Source organism: Malurus melanocephalus, unplaced genomic scaffold (genome assembly GCF_030028575.1).
Source record: "Malurus melanocephalus ecotype Western Australia unplaced genomic scaffold, MMel_1.1 scaffold_50, whole genome shotgun sequence".
Lineage (NCBI taxonomy): Eukaryota > Metazoa > Chordata > Aves > Passeriformes > Maluridae > Malurus > Malurus melanocephalus.
This window is the reverse complement of record NW_026623282.1, coordinates 1,728,289-1,739,880: the sequence shown is the minus strand read 5'-3', so window position 1 is coordinate 1,739,880 and position 11,592 is coordinate 1,728,289.

Genomic DNA, 11,592 nt, shown 5'->3' with positions numbered 1-11,592 from the left:
AAAAAAAAAAAAAAAAAAAAAAAAAAAAAAAAAAAAAAAAAAAAAGAGAGAGAGATAGAAAACAGGGTAAGTTTTGGTGCATCAAAACACTGGTACAGAAAAAAGCTGCCACGTCTAATCACTGTCACATTTTACAGTTGATCGCCAGAACTGACATGAAGAAAAAAGGAAAAGAAAAGGTAGCTTTCCTAGTATCCAAAATTGCTGTTAATATCCTAAGGAAACGCTGCATTGTATATATTGTCCCTACAATGAAGCCTTGTCACGCAAGTGTGACTACTGTGTGAATAAATGTACATAAAACTGCTTGAAAGAGCCTGAAGGCAATGTAGGTTTTGTTGRGCTTTTTTCCCCCAACAGTAGTTAAAGTTTTGGATCAGGCCCTAATTGAAAAGCTTGCTGTGGTAAATTATATGTGTTAAGGAAAGAGCAAAGCATCAAGACATGAGATGTGCTATTTGGAAGCAGTACTGTGTTATTCCCCAGGACGGAAAGAAAATAAATGTTTTSTTTGATCAGAAAGCTGTCATTTCTGAGGTTAAAAAAGCACAGATACATTTGACAGGGCTTATGCTTGACGAACAAAAATCCAATATATATATATATATATTTGTCTAAGCATTTGAGGGGAAAAAAATCTATAAAGGCATGACAATACAAGTTTTCTCAAGTTCAATTGTTGCATTTCTATCATCAGAGAGCCAACACTTTTGGGAAAGGTTGCGAAAAAATGAACCATCATGGGAGAACCTGTCTGTATCCTTACAGAGCAAAGGTTCTGCAATTACTCACTCTCTCACAGCAGCAATTCTTACAGTTCCTGCTAGTCAGAACCCATATATGACCTACCTTTCATTTAATAGTATCACCAGGTTATAGAGCTTTTATGTTAGCCATCTGGGATTAGAGGCTGTCTGTGAAGTGATGTCAGGTGGGGTAGATGCTATTTCATATCATCACAGAGATGTGTTGTTCCCTTACTGTGATATCTGCCTGAGAAGTTGTTTCCTCTTGAATCTAGACAGAGGACAACTTCTGTCTCTTTCTTTCTCTCTCTCTTCTACACACATGTACATACATAATTTCTCTCATACAGCCTTTTTAAATGAAGAATGAATTGTTTCTAAAAATGGATGGAGAAAGAATACATTGAAATAAGACAAGAAAGAAAAAGGGTGACAGATGGAGAGGAGAAAATTATTCTGATTTGTCATTTGTGCAGTGAGTTGTATGGTCCCTTGCAACAATATTCTGTGCTCAAAGAACCCAGCAGGGGYAATGCTGTTGGATTTCTCCTTTTGTTTTCAGTGGAGCTTTGTTAATGTTACAAGTTARACATGTACATGACTTCCTGTGGGAGGTGAGTCCTCTGCTGACCCTTTGCCACTCACAGGCAGCAACCCCATAGTGTTTCATACCAGACACCTTTCAGTCTTCCTTGCAGTTTATGAGGCTGGAAACAGTCACCTGTGAGAGATCAGAAGGCTCAGACTTGCTGTGGTGAGCTTGCAAAAGTAGGCAGTGCCACATTAGCCCCTGAAAACACATATACTCCTGGCAGCTTTCCACATATAAGCAGTCATAATAAATCATTGCAAATGCTCACAGCAGTCATACTAAACACACTTATTTTCACAGTCAAGATCTTACAGTATTTATCAAGGGTGTTGTCTTGGTGGAAACATGGRGACTGTAGAGACTGCTGCAATACAATTAAGAAAAGGAAAAATAAATATGTCCTTGCCAACAATTATCCTTTAATAGGCACAGACTATTTAGTTAGCAMAGATTAGGTAAGTACTTGAGACTTTTATTCTAATAGCTGCATCATTCATTAAATCTACGCATTYATCTGTTCTTAATATTGACCACAGCTTATGGGATTTAACGGTGAATGGACTGTGTTTGTTGGAAATGAATAGGAGAAGATTCAAATTCCTTTTTTAGTTTCACTCCAGGAGAGATGTGTCATGCAAATTTCGATGTAGATCACAACTGCGCATAATTCAGCTCTAATCAATGTATTCTGCAATGGCTAGGAACACATTYAATTTGGTTCTAATTTTAAGAAAGCACCATGAAAGAAGGAAACCTCAAACGAATTCTATCAATTAATTTGCAAATAGAGAGAAAAGCAACCTTTTTTCCCAGATCCTCTTATGACAGGTGAAGAGAGGGAAATTAAATTATATTAACCAATATGGGGGGAAATGGAATGACTCATGGAACTGATGTTACGTAAAAAGCTTTTCTCTTCTAAGGTACTTGCTAAAAAGTGACCCATTTCAAAAGTGAGTAAGACTGGTTGATACCCAAGAGACTTTTCGATATGTCCTGTAAATAGATCTGGTACTCACAGTTCCTGACAAGCACAGAGAAATGTCTTCTCGCYACCACAATGGCTGCAGGTGTGTTATTGTTGTCACATTACATTTAGCTAATGAAGCTTTAGTGAAGTCAAAGTCCTTCAAGTTTCAGCAATAACTTTTTTTTGTTATCATTCTTTTGTTCTTTTTCATTCCCTCTTTCTTTCCAGAGGCCTATTTTATTGGGATTTGAGCTACAGTCTTTGAGCAAGCAGTGCTGCTATACTGATACAGATTTTATTCCTTCTGGAACAATAAGACAAATAAGCCAGCAGACAGTAGTATTGTGACAAGTGACATCCTGTTAGTTTCTAAAGAAAAGATGTGAAGCCTGATTCATCAGTCTAATACAATTCTGAAAGACTGTTCCTGTGGCAGAATTTCAAAGGCACATTTACCACCTGTGGAATAACTTTGTCCTAAAGATGTTCCTAAAATGAAACAAAGAAAAACTCTGCATGTGTAAAGCCCACACATTCCTTCACTAGGCCTCTACTTTTCAGGGGAAAAATCTGGAGCAGAAATATGAAGCTCAACCATGCCAAAGTTCTGCAAACTGAAAATGCTTCAAAATTGCCTAAGTATTGTAATGAGAAATCTCAAAGTTCAACAGAATGTCTTGCAGTTGTATCAAAAATCTACACTTGCAAAAATCTTGAGTCATATTTCTGTTTATGARAACTAGACATATTGCTACAGTCTGCAAAAATTGATCTCAAAATCATTCATTCCAGAATATAGTATTTTATTTTGGAAGATGGAGGGCAACAGAGCTGGTGAAGGTTCTGGAGCACAGATCATATAAGGAGCAGCTGAGGGAGTTGGGGTTGTTTAGCCTGGGAAAATGAGACACACAGAGAAACTTATTGGTCTCTACAAGTACCTGAAAAGGAGTTGTAGTCAAGTGGGGGTCAATCTTTTCTCCCAGGTAACAAGTGACAGGATGAGAGGAAATTGCCTCAAGTTGTACCAGGTGAGCTTTAGATTGGATAGGAGGAATAATTTCTTCACCAAAAGGGTTGCCAGGTACTGAAATGAATTGCCCAGAGATGTGGCTGACACAGTTATTTGAAAGATATTTAAATATCTTTAAAATGTAGATGTGATACCGAGGGACATGGTTGAGTGGGGGCTTGGCAACCCTGGGTTAACAGCTGGACTTGATGATCTTTAGGGTCATTTCCAAATAAATTATTCTATGATTCTATTCTTGATATTCATAATGGAAATGGAAGTGCGCAAATACTGGAAGAACACAGGAAAACAAAAACATTCACAGAAGCTCAAGCCAGTTTGAGTTGGCATACARTTCCAAAAATACTTATGTATGGATATGTGTCAATGCTTCCTCTTTGTACCACCAATTCATTTTGTCTTTTTCCTGTTCCACAACATGAGGCAGCAGGCAGAACCAGAATCCTCGATTGCAAAATTTGACTTTGGATTCAAGCTGGCTGGTTTGTTTGTTGGTTTGTTCTGTTTTTTTTGGTTTTGTCCTAGAGTACAATTCAAAAGTGTGAAGGCAAAAATATGCTATTCTATTGAACAGCAAAATATATTGATTTCAGTGAAGTTTGTGTCAGGAGGTAAACAAACACAAACTAGCTTTTACACCCAGAAGCTTTACAGCTGTAATGCCAGTCTGAAATATTAATGGAGTAATACTGTTGCCTCAAGCAAGTGGCACAAGTACTTGAATCTCTGTCTTTMAAAACTCAGGGACAAGTTCTTCAAAATACCCAAACTATGCCAGTTCTTTCCCCAGACTGGTTCTACAATAGCGTTACTCTGGATTAAATTAAATATTCAGGACCTGGGCTATAAACAGAATTTGATATTTTATGGAGGTGCAATTCTTCTGCAGTCTCCAGAAAAAAAAANAAAAAAAAAAAAAAAAAAAAAAAAAAGTGAGTGGAATCCTATTGAATCCTATTGAACGTACGAGCACATATAGTCTCCTTCCATTTCCATCTGTTTTGTCTCTTTTTAAGGCCTTGGTATATTGACATGTTTTTAACTTGACAGGAATAAAGATTAAAGTGCATTTTCTTGCTATTTTTCAGTGCCTCACAAACACAGTGGYTCTTACTAGCAGTGCTGTACTCCACAAGATTGTTATAAAACTTATCAAAGCAGCAGGCATGGGGATGAAATTCACAGGAGCCTTTTATTGGCATTTTCAAAAAATGTGACAATGTTTAGCATTTCCAGGGGCCAGCAAACATTAAATGGCATTTTTCAGAAACCACTGAGGCAATTTATTTAGTGTTGCAGTGAAGTTCCAGGAGCCAACACATGAAAAAAACAGCATGTGTTCTTTTGCTGTACTGTAGAAATTCTYCTTTTCCTGCCTTACTTGTTGAAAATCTCCCCCACATCTTACAGAGATGGTTTGATTCTGTTTTCCCTGAGTCAGTGCAAATCCAAGATAAGTCACTTAAAGCCATTGGGAAAACCAACGCAGTGGAAATGAAAGCAATCAAACATAAGACTGTAGAAACAGYTTGAAGCTTCTACGATGAGGCCATTTTGATTATAGTTATTTATTAAAGAGAGCACTCTCAGCAAGCACAAGAAAAAATTAACCCCATGATGTGCAGCAGAAGGGCTGATGTGCCAAGGATCGGTGCTGAGCTGCTCAGGGACAGAGGCACAAAGGAAGGAGCACATCCCACAGATGAGAGCTCTGTCCTAAGCTGTTTGCTCAGGAGCAGTTCAAGCAGATGCTGAATCAAAAGAGCAGAGGAAGCTGGGCTGGACAGGKCACCTCAGTTTGAACTCACACATGACCAGAGGGGCTGCAGCAGGACAATTTCCTCTGGCGTGATGGCACTGTGCCTCTCAGCTCTGAAAATCCCCTCCTACAGGGTAGAGGCAAATTACCTTCTCACAGACATGCAGCAGACATAATTCAGGGTGTATCCCCATAATTCRGGGTGTATCCCCAYAAYTCRGGGTAGCAGCTCTGTGTTRTGCATAGTTMRCCTTGCCCCAGCCCTTYAACCTTCACACATTAATCTTTCTGCATCAGGCTCTTGCTTGAACACCTCGGTTTGCCTTTCCTCAGCCCCTCACTGCAGAGACATTTCCTCACACCCTCACTGACAGGTACAGCTTCTGCTGCTGAAGGTAATCAAGTGGCACCATCTGCCTTGAGGAATAAATAGCCAAGATATTTTCTGCAGCAGCTCTGTGATATCTAGGCACTGTCCTCCCATCACACCCATCCTTTTACCCTGCCCACCCACCCATCCTCCCACCCCCACATCCATCCGCAGGAACATGTTTYTGCAGAAAATACTCTGGCTCAGAGGCAACTCCACTCTAAGAAATGGAATTGGCAGGTAATAAATAGGCCTGTGCTATGTTGCTTTCATAGAAACATTCAGGGGCTAAGGCTTTTAAATGTGAACACAGGTTATTACGAGTGCACAGCTATCTTGGAGCCTCTATTACCATGCACCTTTCCCTGTGTGTTTCACTGAGTGTATTTAAATAAACAAACAAACAACCAAACCACCAAAAAAGGCCCTCTTTTGTAGGGTAAAGAAAGAAAACCAAGAAACTGCCAGGACCAAATTGACACTGTATAATGCAAACTCTGTGCACAGGCATAGCAGGGGTTCCCACAGCAAACGAGTTGCTTAGGAACAATAATAACACGTAGCCCCCAGCCATCCCCTCCAAAAATGCAGGAAGAGAGACCCAATCTCCCACCAGAAGCATAGAAGTGAAATATTTCACACCTCTCCTTGGGTCTCACTCTCAACCTTACCTGGGATGAGCTTCCATCTGGAGAACACAGGACAGGTGGTTCCTGGTACTGCCAGGAGCCCCTCCACAAACAAATGCTATCAAAGATCTTCAGACATTCACAGCAATGGGGAACCAAGTAGAAGTAATGTCTCTCTAAAGCCACTGCTACACCTTCTACAACTGCCATTGTCCACATTGGGGCAGACTGCAGAAGGATTCTCTCAGCCCAAGCAGGGTGATGGAGCAGCTTTGCCCTGACCTGTGTCCGTGGTGGCAGAKGCTGAGTGACCCTGGGGCTGCTTGTTTGTCACATCGGGGTTTTTTACAGTGCTTTCTCAACCCTTGTTCCCATCGAGGAACACGGGAATGAAGRTTTTTCACAGACAGGGAGAAAAGAAATGCCATGAGCTCCTTCTCACACAAAAGATCTGGGAGATTCCTGCAGCTGAAACTCTGCTGTACCTCACTACTCCCAGCTTCTCACTACCACAGCTCTTACCCTGTCAGCCCAGTGCAAATCAATCCTTCTCAAAACATTTTTTTCCTCCTTATGCTGATGAGGTCCCTAGAGTTTTGTAACCTCTGCAATCTCTTTGGAGATGTGTTACAAATTAATAATTTATTCTGAATTCTAAATTTTTTCTTGGATAATTCAGATAATTTTTTGTGCCTGTAGGTCAATTAGAATTTTGTCTCCTTCACAGATAATTGTTTTCATTAATACAAAGTAGTCTTGGAAACAGCTAAGTAGAGCTTTGTACCCCATACAGCTTCATGCAATGATTTAAGCAAACAAAAATATGTAGTGTTGCCATATACAGTGCTGCCCTGGGAAATTGGTGTGTAGAACTCTCCCTGACATTCCAATACACAACTTCTGGTATTTTTGACTCACTAGTTTCAAAAAAAGTTAAAAAAATAATCTGAAAAATGCCTTTATCCTCCACAAAAAAAAAAAAAAAAAAAAAAAAAAAAAAAAAAAAAAGAGTTCCAGGATTTGGAAAAGCTCCCTTCCTTTTTAAGCTAATAAAGTTGCAAATCTAAGATTGGAAATCTTTGGGTTTAATTCTTTAATCTATCTGAGTAATCCAGGGTAAAAATTCTGTTTTAATATCTGATCTTTATGTGTTTGATATGCTAATKGCTGCTAGATTTTATATTTGTTCAGTACATCAACCTTTTAGTGCATATTTCCATGGATTTTTTTTCTCAACACTATTTCATAATCCTTTTATTTCAGCATTATATGTTTTCTCTCTGAAGCTGTTTCTTCACATTCCTTACTGTATTCCTCAAATTTAAAAGAACCCCACAAATTTTTCCTGAAACTTTCAGTGCTGGGTTTTAGCTTCTCACAGGAATGGATCTCCAAGGTTGGGATTAAAACCAACAAAACCCCCAAAGTCATTGACAGAGTTAGCATACATGAAACTGAATTTCACAAGAAGTGACTAAGTGGGCTTGAGATATCYCARTAAAGCACATTGTTCTGGTATGTTTTTWAGGTAGAATTCCTCAAACAGMATTTCTCATGGTTTATGTGTGGACATAGCAATAAAAATGTCCCAGGAAAAGCTATTGTGTTAACTTTGTAAAATGTTCTATGTTCTTTGAGATTATGTATGGGCTATTTCTTTGCAATTACATTGTATAATTGTATTCAAAAGCAAGGTGTCTGCTAACTTTAAATGGGTTTATGCGTAGTTTTGTARGTTGTGTTGGTTTGTTTTTAATTAGCTAATGCTAAAAATCAATAATCAAGGTATATTAAGAGGATTTATAGATCATCAAACCAATCAAAGGGAACAGCTGTGGTAATTTATTTTGACATTCTTTCAGAACAGGTACRCAATTATCTTGTTTGCACTACAGCATGAATAAAAATTCAAACTTGATGGCAAAAAAAATTCTTGTACAGGGAATCTGTTGTAGGGGATMTACCAAATTAGTCCTGGCTAATTTCTCTCACTGCTGACAAAGGTGTGGCTCCTATCTGAGCTGCATGTGTTCAGAATTAACTTCAGCTAGGGGATTGTTAATACATTTCTCCACCAGATTAAAGAGCCAGTTATCTTAAATTCTGGTACTCTAAGCAGGTACATTAAATCCACCAATTTCTAATATTTAATTTGAGCCCTCTCCAGTTCAGCCTGTCTTTAACAGGGGAAACCACAATCAAGCAGAGCCTTCCATATGCACTCACAGGTAATACCCACCACACTGATTATGGAGCAAAATAATCTGTTCTATGCTGAAAGTTTATATTAAACAGAATTTATTTGCATCTGTGGTATCCGACACAGCTGATTTCAAAGTTACCTGGAAATTCACATCACAGCACATTCTTCCCGAGTTCAGAGGGGTCCTCCTTTTCAACATAAGGTAAATTAAATGGCCCTACAGGTATGATTTTATGCTGCCTGTTTCAAAGCACATATTRTACAGTTATTTTTATTTAGCTGACTGATCTGCACCCCTCTAGGCCATAGACCACTCCTCTTCATTGTTACTTGTCTCCAWTTTCTTTTTGAGATAAAGCTTTTGYCACAGATCTTATCTCCCAAGTCCCAGATCAAAGTATTATATATTGCAGACCAAAACCAATTTCCCATGTTTTTCTCTAAGAAACATAATAATTTGATGGTATTTCTCAACTTAAAATTGCCTTTTATGTAAATTGACTTGTATAATAACTACCTCACAAATAAAAACTGACAACCTTATTATGCTGTTGGAAATAAAACCCAAACAACAAACAGAACTTTTATTAAAGTCATGATTGAAATCTGGCCGTTTCTATATTCAGATTCTCTAAATTATGTTTTTGAATATAAGTGACATGCAGGGTGTTCCTGCAGGGTATGAGAAGCAATCCTATAACACAAAAGTTGCAACTCAAAAAATAATGTGTACTGTTTTATAAGATGAGCATTTTTAAGGTATTCCTAGGGGATGATGGAGGCATGTAGAAGCTTCCTGATCTGTCAGCTTTATTCCCATCCCTTTTTGAATTTGAGCTAAGCCCAGTTTTTTTTACTTGGATCCAATTAAATTTCTGATGGTTCCAGGTAACAGCACAGCAATGTGCAGACCCCAGGGCKGTGTTTCCCCCTCTCTCACCCCCAGGTGATCACCTTGTACCCATTCCCTTTTCYCCTTCCAGGTTCAGCTGGCTGTGCAGCCTCCTGGCAGAGCTTACCCAGCAGCTCTGCTGAAGCCTCAGTTTCCTGCTTCCCAAAGGCACTCAGGAAGATTAAACTGGAGTGACTAAGCRTGTGCCTTGCTTTTCCAAGCAGTTCTCTACATCATTTCTGGTTAAACAGATAGTATGTTCCTTTGTTTTAAATAGCAAAAAAAAAAAAATCTCCATGAAAATAAAACGATGAAAAAATATTTGAACCCAAAATGTTGAATGTGGAAGAAGAATCTTTGTTAACTTGGAAAAATAATATCTAAGTTGTCCACTTGAAGGTTTTTCTGGTTGGGTTTAGTTGCTTATTTGCAATTTTTTATCTTTCTGCAGTTTGATTTATACTTTTTCAATTYTTTTGCTAGCACTTTCCTATGCCCTTGGCTGATACAAGTAACAGAAAAAAACTCTAAAAAAATCAGGATTTTAAGTCTTTTTTTTCCCCCCTCTGAGAATGCATATATTGGGGCACAGTGTGAATAAACTGCAGCATCCCAGCATATAGTTCTTTCATCATTAATTGCCTTTAATTACACTCAATTTATAGCATTAGTGCTGCAAAGCAAGGGGTGTCCTGTTCAGAGTTCTTYTCAGCTGGCTAAGCATTAATGGATGATGATTAACAACAAAAAAAAACCTTTATGCCTTGCCAGTCCAGGATAAAAGCAAATTGGTAATTTGGCCAATGTATGTGCTTGTTGTCCACATATCTGCAAAAACAATAGTTTTAGTGGCATCAGTAACATTGCTATATAAATGTATGTTGCATTAATTAGTAGACCAATCCAGGCACTCTTTTTTTGCTTTTTTTTTTTCAGATTAAATTTTGTTTCCAAAACTGCTTCACAATCATTTGGTCAAGCTGAATACATTGGAGGTGTGCTTGTTGTGAAACTGTGTATGAATATCCAAATACCAATTGGTAAATGCTGTCCTCTGCCAGCAGATGATTGAGATTTGGGGCAGGATGGGGCAACAAACAGTCAGAAGTTCACAAATAAGGCCATAATAGATCAAGATACTTAATTTTGAACCCACTTGGTACATTCCTTTCATCACAACAGGAATGGTGCATGAGAAGTCATCTACCAGAAKGACTTTACAACAGATTATACTTATATTTCTTTTCTCTTTTAAATGGGAAGCAGAAGCATCCCCAACATCYATCAGTAGAAGTTTACATTGCAACATCAGCAGCTTTAGCACAATTTTTGATGGTAAAAGGCTGCATCCTTTGTAGTTGCTATAGAACTCCCAAGAAACAGCTGTAGCAAGTTTTTGTGCATGGTGAAATTAGATTAATGACCTCAAATATATACAATTTCTTTTCTTATGTGATGCTACACAGTTACCAGCTATCAGTGGAACCCATCTATTTATGCAATATTTCATAAATAACTCCCCTTTCATTGAAGAGGAACCCAGATTTATCACAAGCTGAAGATTTAACATGTGGAAGGCTCTTATGAAAAAAACTGACATGTCATAATCCAGTGGCAGAGCAAAACTACAGAGAAATGAATGTAGAATGACTCTTRATAAACACTCTCCATAATCCAGGGATTGTGTTTGTGTTTGCAAAGTACCTATTTGAAGTTCTAAGGAAATTCTCAAATATATTTATTTTTAAAATATAAAGGTTATAAAAAAGTTAAAAATATTTATTTTTACTCTTAGGTTTTTCAGTGGATTTCAGTGAGCTTGTAATGGAATAAATTTGCTCTAAATATTTGAAAGGAAGAAAATATCTAGCACTTCTTATTCTTTAGAAAATTCTGCAGGTTTGACCATTTCAGAAGACAGGAATAGTTCTGTTTGCATTACTTCTCCAAATTTCCTTGGATGTGTTTGGGGTAATATGAGCACTGCAGTCCTTAGGAAGGATGTAATCATCTGGGAGCTGTAGGGAAAAAGCATCTTTGTATCTTTGCAATGGCAAGAGCTGGCTGAGAGCTTCACTGTCCAAACTGCCCTTCCACCACCACACCATGGAAGAACCATTTGATTTTTGCGTGTTCCATAGGTGAAAGAAGATGATTTCAAGCAATAGTAGTGAAATAGTTCTGATCAGCACAGTTAGTAGCTAACATCAGAACAAAATTCATCCATTGCATTGTGACTTTGTATCACATCCTGAAGTCACTGGTTTATTTTTTTCTTGCATCACATTGCAAAGTTTTTTGAATGCACATCTTGAGTAATGTCAATAAATCTTAACATCTTTCTAGTCTTTTTCATCTCACTGCATCTTTTTAGATTATTAAATGCCTATTTTATTTT